Source organism: Sceloporus undulatus, chromosome 2 (genome assembly GCF_019175285.1).
Source record: "Sceloporus undulatus isolate JIND9_A2432 ecotype Alabama chromosome 2, SceUnd_v1.1, whole genome shotgun sequence".
Lineage (NCBI taxonomy): Eukaryota > Metazoa > Chordata > Lepidosauria > Squamata > Phrynosomatidae > Sceloporus > Sceloporus undulatus.
This window is the reverse complement of record NC_056523.1, coordinates 211,281,299-211,306,164: the sequence shown is the minus strand read 5'-3', so window position 1 is coordinate 211,306,164 and position 24,866 is coordinate 211,281,299. Positions and strand designations below refer to the sequence as shown.

Here is a 24,866-nt window from a genome sequence, read left to right as displayed (position 1 = left end):
GCATTTCTTTTGATGTGATATGGGGTGGGGAGGTAGAGTCATAAAGGACCTATGGCTTCAAACACTCTCCTCCCCAAAATGATCATTTTGAGGGAGTGATCAGGCAGACCCAGCAACATCAGGGACTGTCTGAAAAAAGAGGCCCCTCCCTCCTCAACTGTCATCTTGGCCTCAGAGGGAGCGATCAGGCAGACCCAGCAACATCAGGGACTGCCTGAAAAAAAGAAGGGGGGCCCCGCCCTCCGCACTGTCAGCTTGGCCTCAAGGGAGCGATCATGCAAGACCCAGCAACATCGGGACAGTGTTTGCAACAAGCCTCTAAGATAATGCCCGGAAATGTCCTGTCCAAAACCCCGCTGAATCCCCCCCAGATTCACACGGAATATTCCAGTCCCACAATTCCCGGAAAATTCCATAATGTTAAAATGGCAGATTTTTGCAAATAAACGTAAATATAATTGATCAAAATCATGGAACTTCGTTCCAACCCTCAAACTCACCATGGAACCAAACCAAAATCTTTCATCTTTTAAGATATGTCTTTGGGCTCTGACGGCGGTTTCCGGACGCGTTTGTGCCCCTGCCATGGGTTCCCGTGCCACCCCCCGGCAGCCATCCAGTCCAGTGTGACACCCTTTGAGTTGCCCTAGGCTCATCACGAGGGCATCCGGGCATTGGCCGCGGAGTCATGGCGTGAAGATGGCAGCCTGCGTTGGTCCCAAGACATCACGGCAGAAATAATCCAGTTTGCGACTGCTTTAACTGCCCTGGCGCAGTGCTAGGGAACCCTGGAATTGTAGTGTTTATGAAAAGAGCTCTGGTGCCACAATAAACTACATTCCCAGGATTCCCTAGCACGTAGCCAGGAGAGTTAAAGCGGTCCAGCAAACTGGATTATGTCTGCAGTGGTGGGGACCGTCGGTAGGAAAATTGCGCAAGGTCCAATCCCATAACGGACAGAAATATCCAGTTGAGACGCTTTAACGGAGCCCTCCGCTCAGTGCTAGGGAACCCGGGGAAGTGTAGTTTTTGGAGAAAGGAGCTCTGGTGCCACAATGAACTACAGTTCCCCAGGCAAATCTGAGGAAATACGCTTAATCGAGGAAGCGCATGCGGCCAACTTTTCTTCAGTGAAGACGCAAAGGTGCCTACAAGATCTATCTCACGAGCAGCATCACCAGTATTATTATCTTATTAATCCAAGGCCAGCTGAAGGAGGGGACTTAACGGCAACAACCGTAGCCTGTAGACTCAGTCTCTGGGGAGGTGATCGGAAGCGTGGAGGCAATTCCCTTGTCAACCAGGGAATCCGGGAATTGGGGAGTTTGTTGTGACAGGGTTGAAACATGCTTTGGACTGGCACCAGGGCTCCCATGCAGGGAATTCTGGGCTTGCTGGGTTTGCCCAGAAATCCCATCAGCGCAAGGAGCCCTGCAGTTAGAAAGCAGTGGACAACTGGATTAGTTGCTGCAGTAAGGATGGCAATGGAAAAGAGAACGAAAGAAGAGCCACAAACCACAAATTCCTTGGAAGACAGGGCAGCAGGGGTGCACTGACCAGGTGCTCTGCGCGCTGCCCATGCTCAGAGGCCAATAATTTTAATCACTAACACACACACACACACTCAGGGACTTACATTCACATCACACAACCCAAATGGTCCTCGCTCACAGGAAACAACGACCGTGCTGAGAGGTAAGGCTTGGGGCACTCTGCCCAAGCTCAGAAATTCAGAAAATCCAAATGTTCACTCGCAGGCACAAACACAAGAATCCACAACATCAAGCCATGAAACCATGATCAAGTATGGCCGTGGTGTGCCGTGAACTACGGTCCGTTACTTGGAAATCCAAGGCATTGGGGATTAAGCCAGCCTAGATTCCTCACTCTCTGCCTCTCTCCAGCACTGCAGCCACTTGGCTTCCCTGGAGCTGAGAAATGCCTGAGGGGGGGGGTGGCATAATCACGGTCCTCATCTCTGATGGGCGGAACTATCCTCCAAACGTTGGGGGTGTGGTTGGCTTGCGTTCCCCTCCCCCGGCTCTCAGAGGGAGTCATGAAGAGAGAGAGAAGAGTTTTCTTCCTCCCGCCCCCACCCTCTTGGCTGAAAACTGTTACACTCAAGAAAGGTTTTGGTTGCCTGCGGCACAAGCGCGCGGAAATGGCCAAAGGCACGGAAAAGGCCCTGAAGTAGAGCAAGGCGGCGAAAATCAAACGAAAGCTCTGAAAAGTCCCGGTTCGGTGAAAGAGAGTCGCGAAATTGGCAACACTGATCAGGGACTGTCTGAAAAAAGAGGCCCCTCCCTCCTCACTGTCATCTTGGCCTCAGAGGGAGCGATCAGGCAGACCCGCAACAAGGGATGCTGAAGGAAGAGGCCCTCCCTCCTCAACTGTCACTGGCCTCAGAGGGAGCGATCAGGCAGACCCAGCAACATCAGGGACTGCCTGAAGAAGAGGCCCCTCCCTCCTCAACTGTCATCTGGCCTCAGAGGGAGCGATCAGGCAGACCCAGCAACATCAGGGACTGTCTGAAGGAAGAGACCCCTCCCTCCTCAACTGTCATCTTGGCCTCAGGGGAGCGATCAGGCAGACCCAGCAACATCAGGGACTGTCTGAAGGAAGAGACCCCTCCCTCCTCAACTGTCATCTTGGCCTCAGAGGGAGCGATCAGGCAGACCCAGCAACATCAGGGACTGTCCTGAAGGAAGAGCCCCTCCCTCCTCACTGTCATCTTGGCCTCAGAGGGAGCGATCAGGCAGACCCAGCAACATCAGGGACTGCCTGAAGGAAGAAGCCCCTCCCTCCTCAACTGTCATCTTGGCCCAGAGGGACGATCAGCCAGACCCAGCAACATCAGGACTGCCTGAGATGAAGAACCCCTCCCCCTCAACAGGCATCGTGGCCTCAGAGGGAGTGATCAGGCAGACCCAGCAACATCAGGGACTGCCTGAAGGACGAGACTTCTCCCTCCTTTGTCACATTGTATTTGTATTGTATTCAATTTTTACTGTACACCGCTATGATCATTGCGGAATAGCGGTCTATAAATAAAACGTATTATTATTATCATCCTCACATCCCATTTTATTGTAAAGGCCCCAGCTGGGCAGAGTGGTTTACACTGGGCGGGTTCTCTGAATGACTTTCCAACCATAGACCCGCCTGGGGCCATGGCTGCCAGGGAAGCAAGTGGAGAAAAGCAGCTTCTAGGAGATTTTAACTTGTCAAAACCAAACATCTGACTTCACTGAGATTCAAATGCCATGTGATGTCCCTGGCACTCATTTTCTCCCCAAGACAAACAGACTCTGATATTGGTTACCCTGAACCCCTCCAATCCCCTGCAATCTGATTTTATGTTCTCAATCATGGAGGCTAAGGACTAACCTATAAAACACAAACAATGAAGAGTTGTGGGTTTTTGAGAAGCAATTTTAGAGACGCAGAAGCACAGAATTCTCTGGAGATGCCAGCCACAGATGCGGCCGAAACGTCGGGAAGATGTTTGGCCACATAGCCCCAAAAACCCACAAAAAACTATGTTGCACCATGCTGCATTTCTGTGGTGTAGGAAACTACCTTTATTCTTTCCATGTTATTTCTATCTCCAATACCAAATCTTCTGTTAAAAGTAATGCCCCGGAAAGCATCTATTTTGTTAACAGAAGGACACCTGTATAAGCTCTCTGGATCGATCCAGAGAGATAGATCCCTCCCAGGCTCCCCTGAAAGGCCCATTCTGCAGCAAAACCTATTAAAATACAAATACTTATATAGAGAGATATAATATATATATAATATATATATAAGACGCTTCCCTTTGCTTCTTCTGCAGGACAAGAGGGAAGAAGGATGATGGGTTTGATGCTGCTGGCGCCCTTCGCGAGTTTAGGGACTGCTTAGCTTTGGACAACAATTCCCATCATCCCCGAAGGGCTCAAGGATGCTGGGAATTTCCAGAAAGGAGCTTGAGGGAGGGGGCCAAGAGACCTCTGCATGGCCTCTGGGGATGATGGGAAGTGTCCTCCAACCCTAGTCTTGAAGGGCTCTAGGGCAGAGAATGGAGGGCTTGATGAGGATGATGGGAAGTGTTTTCCAAGACCCCTAACATGGACATTCAAGCCAACAACCATGGGAAGGGGGATGATAGGTCATAGAATTATAGAATCATAGAGTTGGAAGAGAGCGCAAGGGCCATCCAGTCCAACCCCCTGGCATGCAGGAAATCCAATCAAAGCATCCCCAATACATGGCCATCCAGCCTCTGCTTAAAGACCTCCAAGGAAGGAGAGTCCACTACACTCCGAGGAAGGAGTGTGTTCCACTGTCGAACAGCCCTTACTGTCAGGAAGTTCTTCCTAATGTCGAGGTGGAATCTCTTTTCCTGGAGCTTGCATCCATTGTTCCAGGTCCTGTTCTCTGGAGCAGCAGAAAACAAGCTTGCTCCCTCCTCAATATGACATCCTTTCACATATTTAAACAGGGCTATCATATCACCTCTTAACCTTCTCTTCTCCAGGCTAAACATCCTCAGCTCCTGAGTCGTTCCTCATAGGGCAAGGTTTCCAGACCTTTCACCATTTTCGTCGCCCTCCTTTGGACACATGGCTCCAGTTTCTCAATGTCCTTTTTGAATTGTGGCGCCCAGAACTGGACACAATATTCCAGGTGGGGCCTGACCAGAGCAGAATACAAGGGCACGATTACTTCTCTTGATCTAGACACTATACTTTTATTGATGCAGCCTAAAATTGCATTGGCCTTTTTAGCTGCCGCATCGCACTGTTGACTCATGTTCAACTTATCGTCTACTTGGACGCCTAGATCCCTTTCACATGTACTTTCATTCAGCCATGTGTCTCCCATCCTATATCTGTGCATTTCATTTTTCTGCCCTAAGTGCAGTACCTTACAATTCTCTTTGTTGAATTTCATTTTGTTAGCTTTGGCCCAGCTTTCTAGTCTATTCAGACCATTTTGAATGTTGATCCTGTCCTCTGGAGTATTAGCTATTCCTCCTAATTTGATGTCATCTGCAAATTTGATAAGTATGCTCCCAATTCTGTCATCCAGGTCAATGATAAAGATGTTGAATAGCACTGGGCCCAGGACAGAGCCCTGTGGGACCCCACTGGTCACTTCTCTCCAGGCTGAAAAAGAGCCATTGTTGAGCACCCTTTGGGTTCGGCCGGTCAACCAATTACAGATCCATTTAACAGTTCCTTTGTCTAGCCCACATTTTACAAGCTTGTTTGCAAAAATGTCATGGGAAACCTTGTCAAAGGCCTTACTGAAATCAAGATATACTATATCCACAGCATTCCCTTCATCTACCAAGCTGGTAATTTTATCAAAGAAAGAGATTAGATTTGTCTGGCATGACTTGTTTCTCTGAAACCCGTGTTGACTTTTTGTGATTATGGCATTGCCTTCTAGATGTTCACAGACTCTCTGTTTAATGATCTGTTCCAGAATCTTTCCTGGTATTGATGTCAGACTAACTGGACGATAATTGTTGGGATCCTCTTTTTCCCCTTTTTGAAGATGGGGACAACGTTTGCCCTCCGCCAGTCTGCTGGGATCTCTCCTGTTTTGCAGGAGTTTTCAAAGATTATTGCCAATGGCTCCGATATTACATTTGCCAGTTCTTTTAATACCCTTGGATGGAGTTCATCTGGTCCCGGAGACGTACATTCATTTAGATTAACAAGGGCGGGGTACAAACCGCCGCTTTGCGGCAGTCTGCCGCCGCCGCCAGTAGGTCCGCAGGGGAGCCGGAGCCTTCAGACGGCCCGACTCCCGCGCGGACCGAAAAAAGAAGCTCCAAAATGGAGCTTCTTTTTGCGTCGCGTTTGCGACGTAGCGAGGCGCCAGGGGCGCGCTCGCTACGTCACAAGCGGCGCGACACGTCTGGACGCTGTGCGTCCAGTACGTAAAGATGGCGGCGCCCATGTAGAAGGGCCGCCGCCATCTTGTACGTATTCAATACGTACTAGGGTTAGGGGTGTGTGGAAGCACCGCCCCTTCCTAACCCTAGTACGTATTGTATACGTACTATTTGGCGGTCTGTAAACCGCCAAGGTATTCCTCTACTATCTCTTTACTTATTCTGTGCTGAAATTCCCCTTTTCTGTCCTCTGCTCCATTATTCTCAGGTTGAGCACCCTTTGCCTTTTCTGAGAAGACTGAGGCAAAGAAGGTGTTGAGTAATTCTGCCTTTTCTCTGTCTTCTGTTAGCATTTTGCCATCTTCTCCACGAAGTGGCCCTACCGTTTCCTCCTTCTTCCTTTTGCTGCGGACATATCCAAAAAAGCCCTTTTTATTGTTCTTAACCTCTCTAGCAAGCCTGAGTTCATTCTGCGCTTTAGCTTTTCTGACTTTACCCCTACACATGCCTGCTATTTCTTTGAATTCCTTTTTTGTGATTTCCCCCTTTTTCCATTTCTTATACATGTTCCCTTTCAAACTTAGCTCAGTTGAAAGTTCCTTAGTCATCCATCCTGGTTTCTTGAGACACCTCCCGTTTTTCTTTCTCACTGGAACTGTTTGAAATTGTGCCTTCAGTATGTCTTTTGAGAAACTCCCATCCGTCCTGAACTCCTTTATTTTTTAGTATTTCTGACCATGGAATTGCCCTCAATACTTCTCTAAGTTTACTGAAATCCGCTCTCCTAAAGTCTAGGATGTGTGTCTGACTATGCCTGGCTTCTCCTTTCCACTGTATTACAAACTCCAGGAGAACATGGTCACTTCCACCTAATGATCCTACCACTTGCACCCCATTAACCAAGTCATCCTTGTTGGTTAGGATCAGATCCAAAACTGCTGACCCGCTTGTTGCCTTTTCCACCTTTTGGACCATGAAATAGTCTTCCAGGCAAGTGAGGAATTTGCTAGACCTTGAGGATTTGGCTGAGTTTGACTTTCAGCAAATATCAGGATAGTTGAAGACACCCATCACTACTACATCTCTCTTTTCTGACTGTGTGGTCATCTGCTTTAGAAAGATAACATCCAATTCCTCCGTCTGACTTGGGGGTCTGTATAATGATCATGGAGGATCTACATAAATCCAGCCTAGATGAAGAAGTAGAAATAGTAAAAGAGTTCTCATATATGGGATCAAACATTGATCAGAACGAGGACTGTAGTCAAGAAATCAGAAGCCAGCTAGGAATGGAAAGGACAGCCACGAAAGAACTAGACAATATTCTGAAGTGTAAAGATATACAACTGAACCCTAAAGTTAGACTCGTCCAAGCCATTGTATTCCCCATCGCCATGTACAGATGTGAGAGCTGGACAGTAAAGAAAGTGGATAGGAAGAAAATCAACTCATTTGCAGCGTTGCCAATTTCCGGGGAATTCCCCGGAATCCGGGGAATTTAATGTATTTCTTTCCAGGGATTTTGACTGAATATTCCAGTAAATATTGGAGAATTCTGAGGATTTTGGATTTTGGTAAAACATTGGGGATATCTTCGAGGCTTGTTGGCAAGACTGATCATTTGAGATACGCTGCTGGAGAAGAGTGCTGAGGATACCATGGATAGCTATAAAGACAAACAAATGGAGCCTGGAACAGATCAGGCCTGAACTCTTCCTGGAAGCCAAGATGATAAAAAGGAGGCTGTCATACTTTGGCCCCATCATGAAAATGCAGGATTCATTAGAAAAGACAACAATGCTAGCAAAGGACAAAAGAGAGGAAGACTGCATGCCAGATGGCTAGATTCAGTCAGGAGGTCACGGGCCTGAATCTGCAGGACCTAAGCAGAGAACTGGAGGATAGGAGGTCTTGGAGATTTCTCATCCACAGGATCGCCATGAGTCAGGGTCCATTGAAGGCAGTTAGGAACAAACAAAAGCCACACATGTCCTATTTTTCATCTGTGGAATATTGCAGAGTATGAAAACATTCTCATGCAAAGGAAGCTAAAGCAAAGGGGCTATGTTTATCAGACAACTGTGTTGTGTTAAAACTGAAGAGTTTGCTTGTTAACAGCAGTCCTAAATGCAGATTCACATGGCTATTACCCTTCTGCCTCCAGGGTATGCATTAATGATCTTCACAGACATTAAGGATGCCCAAATGCTAATATTCCTGGAGGGTCACTTCCATTCTTTATAGCTTGCCTCAGTAAACAAGCTCCAGCTGATGCTGCCCTACTAGGCTAAAGAATCAAATGTTGTAACCAATTAGAAAGCAGGATTTTCTAAAGCTATTATGCAACAAGGATTAGCTACTGTCCTGTTAACAAGCTCAAGCTAACTCTAATCTTATTCTTGTCTTCCAGGCCAGTTCCTCAACCTCTTGAAAAAATGGAAGAGCTAAATATAAATTTGTGCAATGCACATAAACAGCTCTTCTCCCTTGTGGTCCTTTGAATGGATCCGGATGTTGCTTCAACGAGGCCAAGCTGGGAAGGTGGTACCCTTCAGAAAACCCAAGGAAAGAGTGTTTATTTTGAGCTTCAAAAAACTCCTTGAGCTATCGCTGCTGAAACTGAGCTCTGTAGAACTGAAAAACCTGCATGGTTTACTGGCAAAAATTGGGAAATATTGTCAATCCAAATATGTAACAAATATATAACATGGAGTGGCATCCTGTTAGTTATTTATGTAATTCTAAAGTCACCATCATGTAAATCTGAATTGTGATGTTGTATGATGCTTGTATTCTCTAGAGGAGGAAAGTGGAGGCATGGCTATATGTCTTGGACCATTGTGCAAATGGCGCCAGCAGCATGTCCTGATGCATAATGTGAGACACATTGTACATTGGAACATATTGTGCAACATCACAATTCACTAGCATGGCTACATATCATGTCAGCGACATAGCTCTGTCATCATAAAATTAGGCACCATGGCCTCTGATGGAGGCTCTTGGCCCTTATGTTTGAGAAACCCTTTCCATTTCAATTTGTCTAATAAGAACACTAGTACATCTGCCACCCTCAAGGCCCTTCAGCATTACTAATTTTTCACTGAAGTAAATAGGAACTAACAATCATAATTTCTGCAACACTTTCAACATCTAATGATTTATGTATAGCAAATAAAACCCATTAAAATGCAAAGTTACGCATAGTCAGTAATGATTCATAACAACTATCAGTCAAGACATTTAATACCATTTTCAAAACACCATTCTGAGACTGGGCAGCACAGCAGTTTGTGAAGTCCCAATAACAGGCATACAAAATTGGCACCTCCCAAATTCCACAAAATGTTAGGTTGCTCTCATGGGTACTGGCCAGGTTTGTTGGATATCACCAACATTAAGCAGGGGCATAACTGGTGTGTGTGTTTGTGTGTGTGTGTGTGCACAAATCGCACCAGGTGGCACTCTAAAAGTGGGGTGACACCACTGGTCCTCAAACATCTGCCTTTTTCACTTTAACCACATGAAACTATGTACATGTAAAAACACATTTAGGCTGTGCGTATGCTAATTGTTGATTATGTCACATCTCTAACCATTATATTCGGTAATTTAGGGGAATTAGGATTTATGAATAACAGTAGTACAAAAACATGACTAAGGATTCTGTATGGTTTGGTATGGATAGGCTTGCCATTTCACGGTGGTGGGCGGGACTTTCCCACCCCCTGGGGGGCGTGCCCGGTCCCGTCCTGACTAGAGTTGCCATAATTGTCCACTTTTACCAAGGACAAAATGTGGAACAAATTCAAGACCAAACTGTAGGACAACTGCAGGACAAAACTCAGCCCAAAATGTAGGACATTGAAGAAAAATGGTGGACCTTACATGTCCTACATTTTGAGCTGAGTTTTGTCCTGCAGTTGCCCTACAGTTTGGTCTTGAATTTGTCCTACATTTTGTCCCTGGTAAAAGTGGACAATTATGGCAACCCTAGCCCGACCCCGACCCCGACCCTGCCCCCGGGTGGCTGCCCAACTCTGAGCTCCCAGGGCTGCTGCCTGCCTTCTATAGAGTGCTGTGCAGTGCAGTATGTTTGGAGCAAGCAGCAGGACAACTGAAACTAGCAGGGGCGGGGTCTGCTGCACTGCCCTGCCTCTATTGGCCAGCCCTCTGCTTCCTTATTTGGGCAACATCCGAGCAGGGAGGAATTTACACTCAGGCGAGCTGCTGCTTCCCCCTTTCGCTTTCCCCTCCTTCTCTTCTTCTTGTTATTCCATTTTATTCCTTCTCCTCCTCTTCCCCTCCTCTTTCTCCTCCTTTTTCTTCCTTTCTCCCCCCTCCTCATCTTCTTTTTCTCTTTCTTCCTCTCTCTAAGCCCCCTCCTCTTCTTCTCAGGGGTCCAGGGCTTCTCAAGGCTTTGCCCCCATTAGAAAAGAAAAAAGGCTTTGGATCTGTCCCATAAATCCCTCCTAAGTTGAGACATACCTGGGAAAAAGAGGGGGTTGGAGGGGGCAAGGAAAAGGAGGAAGGGGGGAATTGCTAACAAGGCTTGGGAGTGGGAAATGTAGTTTGCAGTGGCACAAGGGTCTGCCTGTGATCTTGCAAATGCTATGCCTGCTTGGGAGTGGGAAATGTAGTTTTCAATGGCACAAGGGACTGCCTGTGATCTTGCAAATGCTATGCCTGCTTGGAAGTGGGAAATGTAGTTTGCAATGGCACAAAGGACTGCCTGTGATCTTTGCCCAATGCTTATGCCTGATTGGGGTGGGAAATGTTCTTGTAGAATTGGGGGGGGTGTTTGGCCAGAAAGAGAAGTACATTTCAGCCTTCTGTCTAGGAATAATGCCAAAATGTCCTCCATTTTGAGCATGCCTAAGAAACATGCATTTATATTAACATTTTAAAAAAAGTATCAATTTTTTCATGTGTCCTCCATTTTTTAAAAACGTGTCCTACATTTGAAAATGTGGCCCTACATTTGTCCTACATTTGTCCCAGTTTGGAGGTCCTGCCTTATGGCAACCCTAGGTATGGAAAGAGGTCAACATCATGAGGGGTGTGAGACACTGTAAGTCACCACACTGAGTGATGCCAACCCTACTGATGCCACTGACCCTGTGCATACTAACCTGGCAATAGCAGTGTCCATACCTGGGAAGAAAGCATGCATAGGACTGTGCTGTTAAGAAGAAAGCTGTGGCCAATGTCTCCACAAAATTCTCGACTCTATTTGAATCCTAAGAGGGACGAGAAATTTTCCAACAACACATTCAGTCTTGGCTGTGGCAGTAGCAGAGTGTGCTTGCACCGGGTCCCCCCCCTCCCTTTTCTTCTTCTTTTTCAATAGCAAATGTCTTTTCACCATTTCTCTGGTGGGGGGGGCAATAGCAGCTATCATAAAACAAGAAACAAACAAACAAAAACTGACGGGGGGAGTTTGAGGAAATCACCTAAAGTGGTTGGGGGATGTGAAAAGAAAAACTCAGAAAAAAAGAGAGGTTAACTGGGAAATTTAAACTGCATACATTAGGAAGATGCCCCACCGAGAACAGATTCAGGAAATGCATATCATAGCCTTTTAGGAGCTAGTAAGCTGTCTTTTCCACTACAAATCAATTTGCAAACCTCTTGATACGCTAAAGAAGAAGCATAACTGCTATTTTCTTTTGGTAAAAATGATGCAATTCCCCCCCCCCCCAGAGTATTATTTGTTTTCTTAATTCTGGATACTGCTGCTCTCTGATTACATAATTCTGGCTCAGGTTCAGTGGTTAGGTCCCTGGTAATTTCTAAGAACTATTCTTCAGTAGTTAAACCAGTACTATTCCCCTTAGAGGGAAGTGCAGGCTGTCTTAACCAATTTGTCACATGATCAGTTCCTTCTACTTGGACTGCTGTAATTCTTGTGAAATGCCTCCCAGCCTTTTTAGATGGAGGGGCATATTCTTGTGGCTGATATTGTCACCCCAAAACAGAGTTCAGGTAATAAATGAAAAACGAGGCAACCTTCCTTAGTGCACAGGACTATGGCTTCTTGGATATGTCAGCAAATGCTGGACTGTCCTAACATTTCCTTAGTTAAGCAAAAGATCCTGTATATGAACCTCAGGTTCAAGATTTAAATCAGTTAATAAGACAATATTAAGGCAAATGTCAACATTTTAAGGCCAGAGCTCAGAGAATATACTTCTGTATTTGTATTTTGGACTTGCAGTCTAAAAAGTAAACTTCATCAACTCCAGTTAAGATTTGCAGTGTACAAATAGATGTGCATGCAATCTTATGCATATCTGCTCAAAGTAAATTCTGAATGAGTTGATGGCTTATAATCATATGAGCAAGTAGTATGCAAGCCAACAGAATGGGCTGGTCACTATGTGGCCCTCCAGCTGTTGTCACACTGCAGCTCCCATCAGACTTAGGCTTAAAATATTTTAGTAGTCTCATCTACAGTAGATCCACTGATTCACATGGTTTACTCTAAATTGAAAGAAAACATCCACTTTTCAATTTCCCCTCCCCAGCTCTCTATGTGTCGGGGTGCAAGGACGTAGCCAAGGGGGAGGGTTCTTGGGGTCCGGACCCCCCCTTCCGTTAGATAAAATGAATGGTGTGTGCGGCCGCACCCAAGCCCCATTATAATGTTGGCACTTAGTCTGGACCCCCCCTTCCCAAAATCCTGGCTACGTCCCTGCAGGGTGGTGGTAGTGTTTGTTTCTTTCTTTTACATTTTTTCCTTATTCTGCCTTGAATTCAATGAAAGATAAATAATTTCTGCCACCTCCAGGACTGGTGCAGATCTGTCACCACTTTGAGCACATCTGGTAACCAAGATCCACAGTCTCTCCCATCAAGACGCTTATATGCACAGACTCATACATACCTCCTTGGAGTCCTGACATGGACCAGCCATGGATGTTTCAGTGGAGGAAGGTTTGTTGATTGATTAACTGATTGATTTAATATCCCACCTTTCTCCTGAATGAGACCCAAGGTTTCAGGGTAAGATCTCCAAGAGCAGAGAAAAAGTCTTAGAAGAGGAGATCTGATCCATCCTGTGGCCATGAGATACCCTCCAAAGACTAATGTAATGCACTGTAAATCTGACATCTGTAGAATTTGAAGGGGTTTTATTTTGGCTGGTTGGTTTCTTAAATAAATCAGCTGGGATGCACAATGGGGAAAATATTCTGACATCTGTAGAATTTTAAAAGGTTTCACTTTGGCTGGATGGTTTCTTAACTAAGCCAGACAGAATTCACAATGGGGAAAGGCTAGCATTTCTCAGGCAGTAATGGCAGGAATTCAATGTCACACAGAGAGAAAACTCCAACACTCACCCCTCTAAAATGACTAAACACAATAACCCCAGCAATGAAATGTCTCCATGAAATGCCAGAGAGGGCAGTTAATTTATCTCCAATTAAGCTCATTTTTGCCTTCCTACCTCACTTGGATAAGAACAAATAATGTTTCGTTGTTTGCTCTTGCAACATTCTGGGAAGAAGACCACTTTTTAAAATGTCTATGTCTGGGCAAGCAGCAATGACCTTTCTGTTTGCAAGCCTTTCTCTCTTCCTCTGTACACAAGGGTGTCAAGTTAGCCGCAAACTACAGCCGTCCCTTCTAATTTGTGGACTTGGAGTCCACCGTCTCGCTTTTCGTGATGGCATGTCGGGGAGGGATTAAAATGGGACACGCAAGAGCATGTACCCATTATAATCAATGGACTTTGAATATATGCTGTTTTCCATTTTTGCAGCAGGAGCCCGGAATGGATCTCCTGTGAAAATGGAGGGACGACTATATTGTTTGCTATTGTACCTGAGCATTGTAGTTTTTGGAAGCCAGGAACCCAGAGCAGAATCAAAGCATGGTGCAGGAAGATCCTGGTATGTGAACAAACTATGGTTTATAGAAACTATAGGTGTACATCTAACATTGTGGTTGGGAATGCCTGTTAACATGATGATGGGACTTCCTTTTCTTCTTCTCAGACATTTCAGACAGGTTCTGAGAACCCATTATGGGGCTTCAGAGGAGGAGTCACTCCTTTCTGGTTCCACTGTTGGGAGCAGCATTATCAGCAGAACAACTCCACAGAACAATTGTAATTTGCAACCAAATCAAATTCCATGCACTTACTGTAACAATGTTAAAATAAACCATGGTTTGCTATTAACTATGAAAGATCCACTATTCAGCTCCTCAGTAAGTTCTTCTTCCTAGGAGATGCCCAGAGCTTGGAAATAATGACCAAGTACCCAGGTCCTGGAAGATGTTACTCATTATTCTTAACATCTTACTTTGCAACACATCACTTATAACACTTTCCTTCTGGCGAGTGATAAATGCCAAACTTTATTTCTGTTGCTATGGTTAAAACGCCCATGAAATCGCGCTACTCCCCATAATTAAAACAGGGTTCTAGCCATTCCCCACTACAGTATATGGCCTGTGCCCCTCCATCTCTTCCTTCTTCTCCTTTGTTCACCCATGGCTTCTTTTATATTTGTTCTGTCTCTGGTATCCTTCTGGAAGTGCTAATGATATAATATCTAGAGTTCGGGCATGCTCTTAAAATATTACAACAACCCATGACTGGAGATTAGGCTCCTTCTTCCCTCTTCAGTGTTCAAGGATCCATTGCACTGTGGCAGATGTGCCACTCATCTCCCAGTGATGTACATTTTTACTGCTGTATTTGTTTCACCGAAAGAGGCAATATAAGTCAGTCAGAGAAAATAACTAAATTTCTGGGAGCTATCTTTCATTTTAAAAGTGGCTGCTACACAAAACCATATTCTCATGTTCACATATGGTAATGTTATTTACAAGTTCAAGAGAATGTTACCCCGAGATCTGTATCACTCCTCTGCACCCCTCCTCTATTTTGATATCAAATTGATATTAAAGGGATGTTTAAAAAAATTAGCCACGAGGATGCCCTACTGCTGGGAAATAGCCTTACCATACAAGGAGATCTGAGAGGCTCAGGGAAGCTCAGTAGCACCTAGCCAGGATAGATCGATCAAGATCGGAATCTGCATAATCCTTCACTGATGGGAGTGATAGTGAGTTATAGACCTTGTGATTACGACTGAACAGAAATCTAGATACACTTTCCTCTGGAAGTGATACTCCCTTGTCCAAGGACATCTATACTGATTGTCTGGCCATTTATAGCTTCCCTTTTCTTTCTTCTCTCCTGAAAACTACCCATTAATCTTTAATTCTGCCCCAGGACAGGTTTTGCCCTATAAATATGCCTGCTTAAGCTACTCTCAATACGGTGTCATTTAATAATAATAATAAAATTTATTTATATTTCCCGCCTCTCCCTGAGGATCGAGGCGGGATTACAACAATACAGTTACGAAATGTCAATAAAAGCACACAAAAATACATGCACAGTCATTAAAATAGCCAAATCATCATCTGTTTCTGTACTTTTGAATCAAGCATGGAAGATTCTTTAAAATCAGTTATAGAAGATCAGATGGTAGGCCCGCTGGAAGAGATCCATCTTAAATGCCTTCTTGAAGGCATCTTAGGTGGTGATAAGACGGATCTCTTCCGGTAAGTTGTTCCAAAGTGTGGGGGTTGTGGTAGTGAATGCTTTAAGATCAGACAGACAGTCTAATATCTTTCTTGACTCCAGCAGTCACTGGCCAAACCATGATCCTAAGCCAGTGTGCTGAGCCACATTCATTTCACAGTGTCCCCCAATCAGAGCTTCATGCCTGGATTCAGTACAGTACCACCCTCTGCAACCTCTTAAGTTGCTATCTGCTACCATCTGTATATCATTATTTCTTGAATGTGTTCATGAGTGAGAGTCTTTGTGTGAATGGTGAGTCCCTCGATTGAATAAATAAGCTATTTTAAACTGCACTTAGAGTTCAGTTTCTCCCATTGAATATTAAATTGTGGGTGCCCATATTCTTCATATTACTTGTGAAGATGCCATAGATTAAACTTCTCTTCAGAATGGAGCCAAACTACACATTATATACTTCTGTGTATTTTTCCTCCTGCAGAAAGCTATGGTAAAAGGAACATGAGTTGCTGCATGTGGGAGAGGCATTAATCACCCTTATTTCCCAGAACAAAGGGGGAATCATATTTGATTTGCTTTTAATTTAGCATTATTAAAAATAAATACCACAAGTTTTTGCAAACAATCTAGTGAATTGTGGGCAAGACAATGTAACTGTTACATGGATTTGTAATTGGTTGACCAGCCGAAACCAAAGGGTGCTCAGCAATGGCTCTTCTTCATCATGAAGAGAAGTGACCAGTGAGGTGCAACATGGTTCTGTTCTGGGCCCAGTGCTATTCAACATCTTTATCAATGATTTAGATGAAAGAATATGGGCATGGTTATCAAATATGCAGATGACACCAAATTAGGAAGAATAGCTAATACTCCAGAGAAAAGGATCAAAATTCAAAATGACCACAATAGATAAGAAAGCTGGGCCAAAGCTAACAAAATGAATTTCAATACGGAGAAACATAAGGCACTGCACTTAGAGCAAAAAATATTGAAATGCATAGATATAAGATGGGGGATACTTGGCTTAACGAGACTATGCGTCAAAGGGATCTAGGAGTGCTAGTAGACCACAAGTTGAACATGATTCAGCAGTGTGATGTAGCAGCTAAAATGCCAATGTGATTCTAGGCTTCATCAGTAGAAGTATAGTGTCTAGATCAGGGAAAGTAATAATGCCATTCTATTCTGCTTTGGTCAGGCCTCACCTGGAATACTGTGTCCAGGTCTGGGACCACAGTTCAAAAAGGATGCTGAGAAAGTGGAGCATGTCCAAAGGAGGATGACTAAAATGGTGAGGGGTTTGGAAACCTTGTCCTATGAGGAACTGGTTATGTTTAGCCTGGAGAAGAGAAGATTAAGGGGTGATATGATAGCCCTGTTTAAATATCTGAAGGGTTATTGAGGATGGAGCGTGCTTGTTTTCTGCTAGTGGGGAAACAGATGAGTGCCCCACGTGTGCACATTGCCGCACGGTGAGCATGAGCCCCATTATATCCAATGGGGCTCATGAATGGTGTGCATGGCCACTGTGCATGCGTGTGGCCGCCACACACGCAGCAAGCATGAGCCCCATTGGATATAATGGGGCTTAAGTTTACACGGTTTTTGCTTTACACGGGGGGAGGGGTCCACTGTACTTACTATAGATGGGGCTTGCTTCTGGAGTCCAATTGAGTGAAGTAGGGTGAGACACAGCTGTTCAGAGAGCATTGGTTGAACAGAAGTGCTGGAACTAGGCTAGAGATCACAGTGTCCCCATGAACTCCAAACTAGCACACTGAGGGGAGATTTTCAGGGGTTTTTAAGGGCTAAAACTAGCCGCAGGGCAAAGGTGTTAGACTGTATGGAATGAGATAATCTGGTCTGACAATAGTCAAGGGAAATGGGAAAGGAGTTAAATTGTTAGCCAGCTCATCAGGTGAGACATCTAGACAATTGTCACCCATTGTTCTGATTATGGAGGTAATGGTGATCCCATCAGCGACTCCCAAACTACCTGCTGGGCTAGTCCTAGGGGTAGTGTTCCCAAAAGGTCCTATTAGGATGACCTCACCTGGGTGTAATGCGTTCATGTCCCACTACTCTGGGGATTATGGCAGACTGCATGGTAGGGTCCATCTGGGGTCATGTGGAATACACCATACACCAAAATTCAGAAAAATGCACTTTGGCTAACAGGCTGGATGGTCATCTGTCAGAGATGCTTTGACTGAGAGTTCCTGCATGGCAGGGGGTTGGACTGGGTGGCCCTCGTAGTCTCGCCCAACTCTATGATTCTATGATTCTAAGTGATATAAAATACATTTTAAAAGATGAAAAATCAATTAGAACTCAAGAGTGTCTTTAAAGGTTATATTGTAAATACATGTTTCAGTGCTGGATAATATTAGCATATACACCCGTGTATAAATCGTAAAAAAACTGAGAAAAAAATCGGCTAAAAAAACCTGAATTGACTTATCTATAGGTCAGTGTTGGAAACAGATGGTGATGATGACAACACCTGCTGGAATAGGTCTGTGCTCCCTGCCACTTTGGGCATTTGAGTGGAATGGTGGTGGCAGCAAGCATTTTTAATAGGGAATTACAGTACTGTATAAGCCTGCTGAGGTTTTATAGTCTCCCTGCAAGGCAAGGCTTATACATTCATCCCTTATTAAAAATGGCTGCCACTGCGCTACTGCACCCCAAGGGCCTGAAATGGTGGATATTCTGCATCTTTGGGCTCCCCCACATTAATGCTCAATACCCCTTTGGCTGAAAACTTGTTGTCCAAGTTAAAGTGTTGTCACACCGGATTATTTCTACAGTGCAGATACAACCCAATAGGAATGTCTTTCTACTGTTTCTTGTCATTGCCTTTATTCTTGGGTCTAATAGAATGAGATTGCTTTGTTTGCTCTCCCCTGCATTTATTTTCAGGCCACATTTCTCATTCTTTCTCCGCATTTATATTCTTTTCCTATCTGTATTTGTTTAGATGTAGACATTTTAAGATTGCCCATGCCATTTGGACACACACACACCAATTCTAACCCCTCAGATAAACAGATCCTTTCCTTTTCTTTTGCTCTTCCTAAGCATGTTCCCTGTGTATTGTTATAAGGAAAGGAAAAGGTTTGCTTGTTATATGCTGCTAAATTTTGCCCTTGACTTATCAATGGGTCATAGCAAAATCCATAATTTTGGCATCCCAAACCTGCCCTTAATGTATAGGTGAGGTCGACTGCTACACAAATATATATGGTATTGAGCGCATGCCATCTTTTTATGGAGTTTGTAGTACATGTCCAGCAGAGGGTGCTTTGAGATCATGCCTATAAACTTGGTAAATTTACTGTCCTTTGTTGGATTATTAGGAAACCATGCACTACTCCAGCATTTAGCAAAACTGACCAAGACATTTCTCATAATCTGTATTCTATTGATGCCAAGCTGTTGATGGTGTGTGTGTGTGTGTGTGTGTGTGTGTGTGTGTGAAGAATATAGCTTTTTTCTGAAATCAATACCCATAGTCTGTGTCTGGGCTGGCACTACTGTCAAAATTTCTTCAGGAAATCATGACCAGCATAAACTAGAATACTCTGTTTCATTTAAATAACTCATACTTCTCAGTTCAGGCCATGACTCAGTCTAAACACAATGTAGACTGTGGCCATGTCTGTAGTGATAGCTGAGGCAATATAGATGGCATCTTCAAACGATGGAAGGGCCTTCACAGACACAAACACTGGTGTCAAACAGTACAGCAAGGCCTTGCAACCCGTTTAAAAGGTAAATTGTTGCATCTGAAGAAACGGCAATTTCCTCTCTTTGGGGGGCCAGAAGAAGGTTGGTCAGGGGATGCCGGAGGTGTTGAGGGCCACAAAAACCTTTGGGGAGCCATATGCAACCCCATTCCCACACTTTTTTCTCCCTTGCTAGTCTACAGTGTAAGAGGCAGAGCCCTTAATTGATGGATTCAAATAAGACATCGAAAAAATGTAGACAAAATACTGGGAAGAAGCTCAGGACAATTCAAGCTGTTCAGCCGTGGAGCAGACTGACCCCGAAAGTGGATAATCCTCTTTCTTTTGATGTTTTCAAGCAGAGACTCTGCAGACACTTATTTGGTTTTTTAGGGCTCCATCTGCATTGCAGAAATAATGTAGTTTGACACCGCTTTCACTACCATGGCTCAGTGCTATGGAATCCTGGGATTTCCAGTTTGTTGTGGCACCACAACTTTCTGACAGAGAAGGCTGAATATCTCCCAAAATGACAAAAGCCAAGATTTCCATAGCATTGAGCCACGGCAGTTAAAGCAGAATCAAACTACTTTCCTGCACAGTCAGGGGCTGGATTAATTTGCAGTTCTGATTCCCTATTTATTGTATGTATACCTACCTCATCCAGCAGGAAAGGGCATATTCCAAGGGCATATTAAGATTGCTCAGAGAAGCTTTTGGAACACTTCTGACCGAATCGGCAGTTAGGATGGCAGCTGATCATGCTGTCTGGGTGCTCCTAGGTACTGTAGCCCCAAAATAATATTGCCATATTTTAGGCTTAAATCGGTTCAGTAATAATGCTTTCTTCTAACAAAATTCTGGGAATTATAGTTGCAGGAAGAGGAGGTGATGGTTGCAGTACTAGCAGCAATTGAGAAGAAGCATTTATTATAGCTCTCAGGGTTCTTTGGGGCAAGCCCCAGTACTTAGTGTGATATAAAATCAATATTTCCTTGAAATGCTTTAACTATGCTTTACAAAGGTCCACATGTCAGGCTGTTTCTACGCTGCAGAATTAATGCAGTTTGACAAAAAGTTTGACAAAAAGTTTTCACTACCATGGTTCAATGCTATGGAATTCTGGGATTTGTAGTTTTGTGAGCTACTTCACCTTCTCTGCCAGAGCACTCCGGTGCCACAAGTTTCCATAGGATGGAGCCATGATAGTTAAAGCAGTATCAAAGTATATTAATTATGCAGTTTGGCAGCAGCCCTAGAAGCAACCAAATTCCACTGATAAGGGGCAGAATTATCCATAGGGGGAATACTTAATATACTTCTGGCTGAATTTAGTTTTCCTGTCTGGATGTAATGGAATAATCGTGGCATGCCAGTGTAACTGGATGCACCAGCAATTATGGCGAGCAGAAAACCAAATGGAGAGATTAATATGGAGCAGGAGCAGGCTAGGTTTGCTTTTGAGTTTCTCTCCTGTGTAGCCTGCAGGGGGCAAGCTGTGACTTCATTGCTATCCTGCAGAAAAGGAGTAGCCTTGATGCTGTTGATTCAGGTCTGCAAAGACCCTGCCGTCTTCTGATAAGGCAACAGACCTAGTCAAGGACAGGTAAAGGGGCCAGCGGGTCATGTCCCCACAGGCGGGTGATGAGTTCTCTCCTGATTTTGTGTTAGGCCACTCACCAAACAGTATCTTATCTCCTTTGGGTGCTCCCCGGTTCTCATAGGTTGCAGGCTGTCTGGCAAGGGATCGGGTCAGGCACTGTTGGGGGAAACAAATATTGACACTCATCTGCCACTTCTAAAACAGGAGGCATAGAGCGGAGCAGCACTTGGTAAATATCTCTGAGAAATAGACTGTACAAGGAATTGCTGAGGCAGGCGGGATCGTGTCTTACAAATCAATGCAAGCCCAGCACTGTTAACTGCGATGCCACATGGGATCTCTGGCTGCTACAGAAAAACTCCTGCCATCATTGGCATTTCTGTTTTCAAAGTGACACTATGCAAGTGCCCACCCTGTTTTTATTAGCGTTGATAAAATACTAGGGGGAACCTAAGGAAGCAGCTAGGAGGGATAGCATAGTTTTCATTCTGATTCAGGCTCTCACAAACAAGGAATTCTTCCAAAACGGTATGAGATTGCAAGGATGAGTCAGTATACATGCAGCACTTACAGCCCTCTATAAACGGATGCTATTCCTTTACTGTCATTCTACTTTAAATTAGTTAATTTTTCTTTTCAGTTTCGAAATAAAAACATTCATGTAAAAGAACAAAGACGACTGACTTTTATGTTGGTTTTTTCCCCCCTGAATCAGGAATCAGGAACATGTGGCCCCATGGATGTTGGTGAACTACAACTCCCTTGATTCCTCATCATGGATGGGAGTTGGTTGCAATACAAGGTGTTGGTTACTACCTTTAAAGCCCTACATGGCTTGGGCCCGAGTTACTTGCGGGAACACCTCTCCTTACATAATCCGCACTGCACTCTCAGAATAACTGGGAAGAATGTGTTAGAACATCAACCAACTAGGCTCATATCAACTTCCCAGAGAGCCTTCACAGCAGCTGGTCCGAAATTGTGGAACGGTCCTCTGGAAGAGATCCGTCTTGTTACCTCCTTGGAGGCATTTAAGAAGGCACTTAAGACTGATCTCTTCCGGTGAGCTTACCCTCCTGACCTTATGTAAGAGACACCTTCAGACCATTTTATGAATCTACTGCATTACCACTTGACAATGAGTTAGCTTTTAAGATTAACTGTATTTTTATTGATGTATTTTTATATATGTATTTAATTATTGATGTATGTGTTTTAGCAGATTGTAATCCCACCTCGATCCATCTGGGAGAGGTGGGAAAATATAAATAATAATAATAATAATAATAATAATAATAATAATAATAATAATAATAATAATAATAATAGGCTGGATGGCCATCTGACAGGGGTGCTTTGGCTGTGTGTTCTTGCATGGCAGAGGGTTGGACTGGATGGCCCTTTGGGGTCTCTTCCAACTCTTATGATTCTGTTATTTTGGCTAAATTTCCTTCTTTCTCTCCCCCTCCCCCTTCCCATGACAAGCTGTAAGCAGCTGTGCTTAATACAGAAATGTATAACTCTTAATGACATGACAGTGGACCATACCTTTGTCTCAAGGTTTTGGCCCAGAAGCCAAAGATTGTTTGGGACAATCTTGAACTGGCAACCCTAGTTGACCGGGATGTATGGCAAACCAGAGGTGAGATGGGCTCCAGTTGATACGCTTCACTTATCTTGCAGGCAAGATCCCAAGACAAGGAGCCAAGGTGAGCCAAGAGCAGCCAAGCTGAAACGGGCACATTTGGCAATGCGCTGGCCACCTGACAAAACATGCGAGCACTTCAACGTTCGCTGCACAGTGCATTGCTAACCTGCTATTTTACAAGGTAATTTGTAAGGGCTCATTGCCTCATTTAGACTTTTCACTCATCCCTGTAGATCTGGCATTCGGTCTTTGCTAAAGCGTTAACACAGCCGCTAGGGCCATTGACACTTCTGTCACATGTGTACAAGACCACAGCCTTTCTCCATGGATTAATTAACCTGAAGTCTGTTATAGTGGCACATGTTAATCTGCCTGTCTGTGCAGACAGTTCTTCATCTCGTTTTAAATGCCATTTTACTGGGCTTCGTCTCATCTGTTATTAACATTTTTCTCCTGGCTTTCGCCTGAAACAAGAATGGGGAATGTTTGTGCCTCTTCGTTAATGATTCCCGAAGTGAGTGGTTTGCCCCTCGCCCTGGGGGCAGTGCATAGATCCAGGGGGGCAGTGAAGGAAAAGGGGGCGCAGGGGGGACTGCTGTCAAAGAATTGGTGATCAAGAAAGACAAGGTGAACCAGCAGCCTTTAGGACCATGGTAGAAATGAGAGTTGCATGAAAGTCCACTTATCAGGGTCCCTTAAAATCTCACTGATTCCTTCATGTGGTGTGTCTCCCAGTCTTCCCTGCCCACACTCACTCACTCCCCCAGCTGGGTCTTTCACTAGTAGTGGTGGCGGCAACAGCATGGGCACAGGGCATCACCTCTGTGGCTCAGAACAGTGCCATTTTGGGACAGACAAACTGGAGCAAGGAGTTAAGCATGTGGTGGTGGTGGGGGGGGGGAAGCGGTGGCAAAAAGGAGCAGTCACATTTGGGACCCTGCTTATGTTTTGCGAGCTTTGCCAGGACTTGGCTGGCAGGTTGGAACTGCACTGCTGCTGCTCTCACTTTCTTTTATCAGACAGCCAGAGAGAAGAGATAACATAAGAATCAATGGGTTTTGTGGGAGTGGGGATGGAACAGCTGAAGTGGTTTGGGGAAGACATATTTCTGGGGAATAAGGGGGAGGAATACCTGGGGTCGATTCTTGGGAAGAGTCCTTTACCTTGGAGTGGCTCCTGTGGTTAACATATTTCCCTTTCCCCTCCATGGCAGTCTCAGTCAAGAGCATGTGGCCTCTGTAAGCTCTCTACATACATGCTGGGTGTGCCCCTCTCTGCCCCAGTAAAAGACTGAGTCCTTCCTCACTGGAGAGAAAAGTGGGAAGCCAGCTGTGCCCCTCTCTGCCCCAGCAAAGAAGTACTGAGAGTCCTTTCTTGCTGGGGAGAAGATTCTCCCTTTTCAACTAGCCACCTTGGGAACAGCAACTGAATAGCTGGCTGAGCAGTGTCTGCACTGGCTTTTCCTATAAGGGCAGTTCAGATGAGAGGTTTCTTAGTCACTGCTCAGCCAGCTGCACGGTTGCTGCTCTCAGGGTGACCGGGTGCAAAGGGAGCAGTGACTGAGATTGGTTGCTTTGAATTTACAGTAGATCTAATATAAAAAAATACATTTGGGGGGGGGGGATTGATAAGGTTGTTGCCAAAAGGAAAAGGGACAGCAGCCAAAAAAAGTTTGGGGACCACTACTCAATGCTTTTGGACTGTAATTCCTACCCTCATATTGCCTGTGTTGGCTAAGGCTGATGGGAGCTGCAGTCCAACAACAGCTGGAGAGTCACCCATTCCCTTATCCTGGATCCGATAATTTGGACCCACATTTTTATTCTGTACTAATAGCTGGTCAAATGCCATGGAAAACATACTGCTTAAGGCGTGACACCCTAGATATGATCTTTTCCATGCCCCAGGATCAATCTGTCACTGAGATATCCTGCCTCTAATAATAGAAACATAATTTGGTTTGTCAGAGCTAATGTCCATTGTTAGACCCTGTCCTCTATGAACATCTCTAATAGAGCTATAGCAGCCACCATGGTATGCTTTGTAGAACCAGCTGAGAAAATTACACTTGCTGCTATACATTTGCAGCAAAGGTTGATTCACAGCATAGCCTTGCAAATGTCTAGAAATTGGCCTTACTCCCAAGTAAGTGGATTATAGCCCTTGAAACATTGCTTTTAAAACAGCCCCCCAGAAAGCCAAACAATAACATGTGCATGAATATTTTTGTGGTTTTTTTGAGCTATGTAAACTGCATACACCTTTTTGTCTGGTCACATGTAAAGCAAAAAGACATGAATGCACACATATGCCCTGCTCCAGAAAATCCCCGAGCACCTGATTTCATTTCAGATCTTTCTGTATTGAAGGTCTGTATAGGATCTTGAGAGCCAGTGTGGTGTAGAGGCTTCAGTGTTGGACTAGGACTTTGGGAGACC

At 44.7% G+C, this 24,866-nt stretch overlaps 1 long non-coding RNA gene across 1 annotated transcript; it reads left to right on the top strand.

Moving 5' to 3' along the window:
• Positions 1–12,680: 12,680 nt before the first annotated feature.
• LOC121921680 lies at positions 12,681–14,027 on the top strand. The gene is made up of 3 exons (XR_006102010.1): positions 12,681–12,823; positions 13,653–13,782; positions 13,888–14,027. It is a non-coding gene; the product is annotated as an uncharacterized LOC121921680 (long non-coding RNA).
• The last annotated feature ends 10,839 nt before the right edge of the window (positions 14,028–24,866 follow it).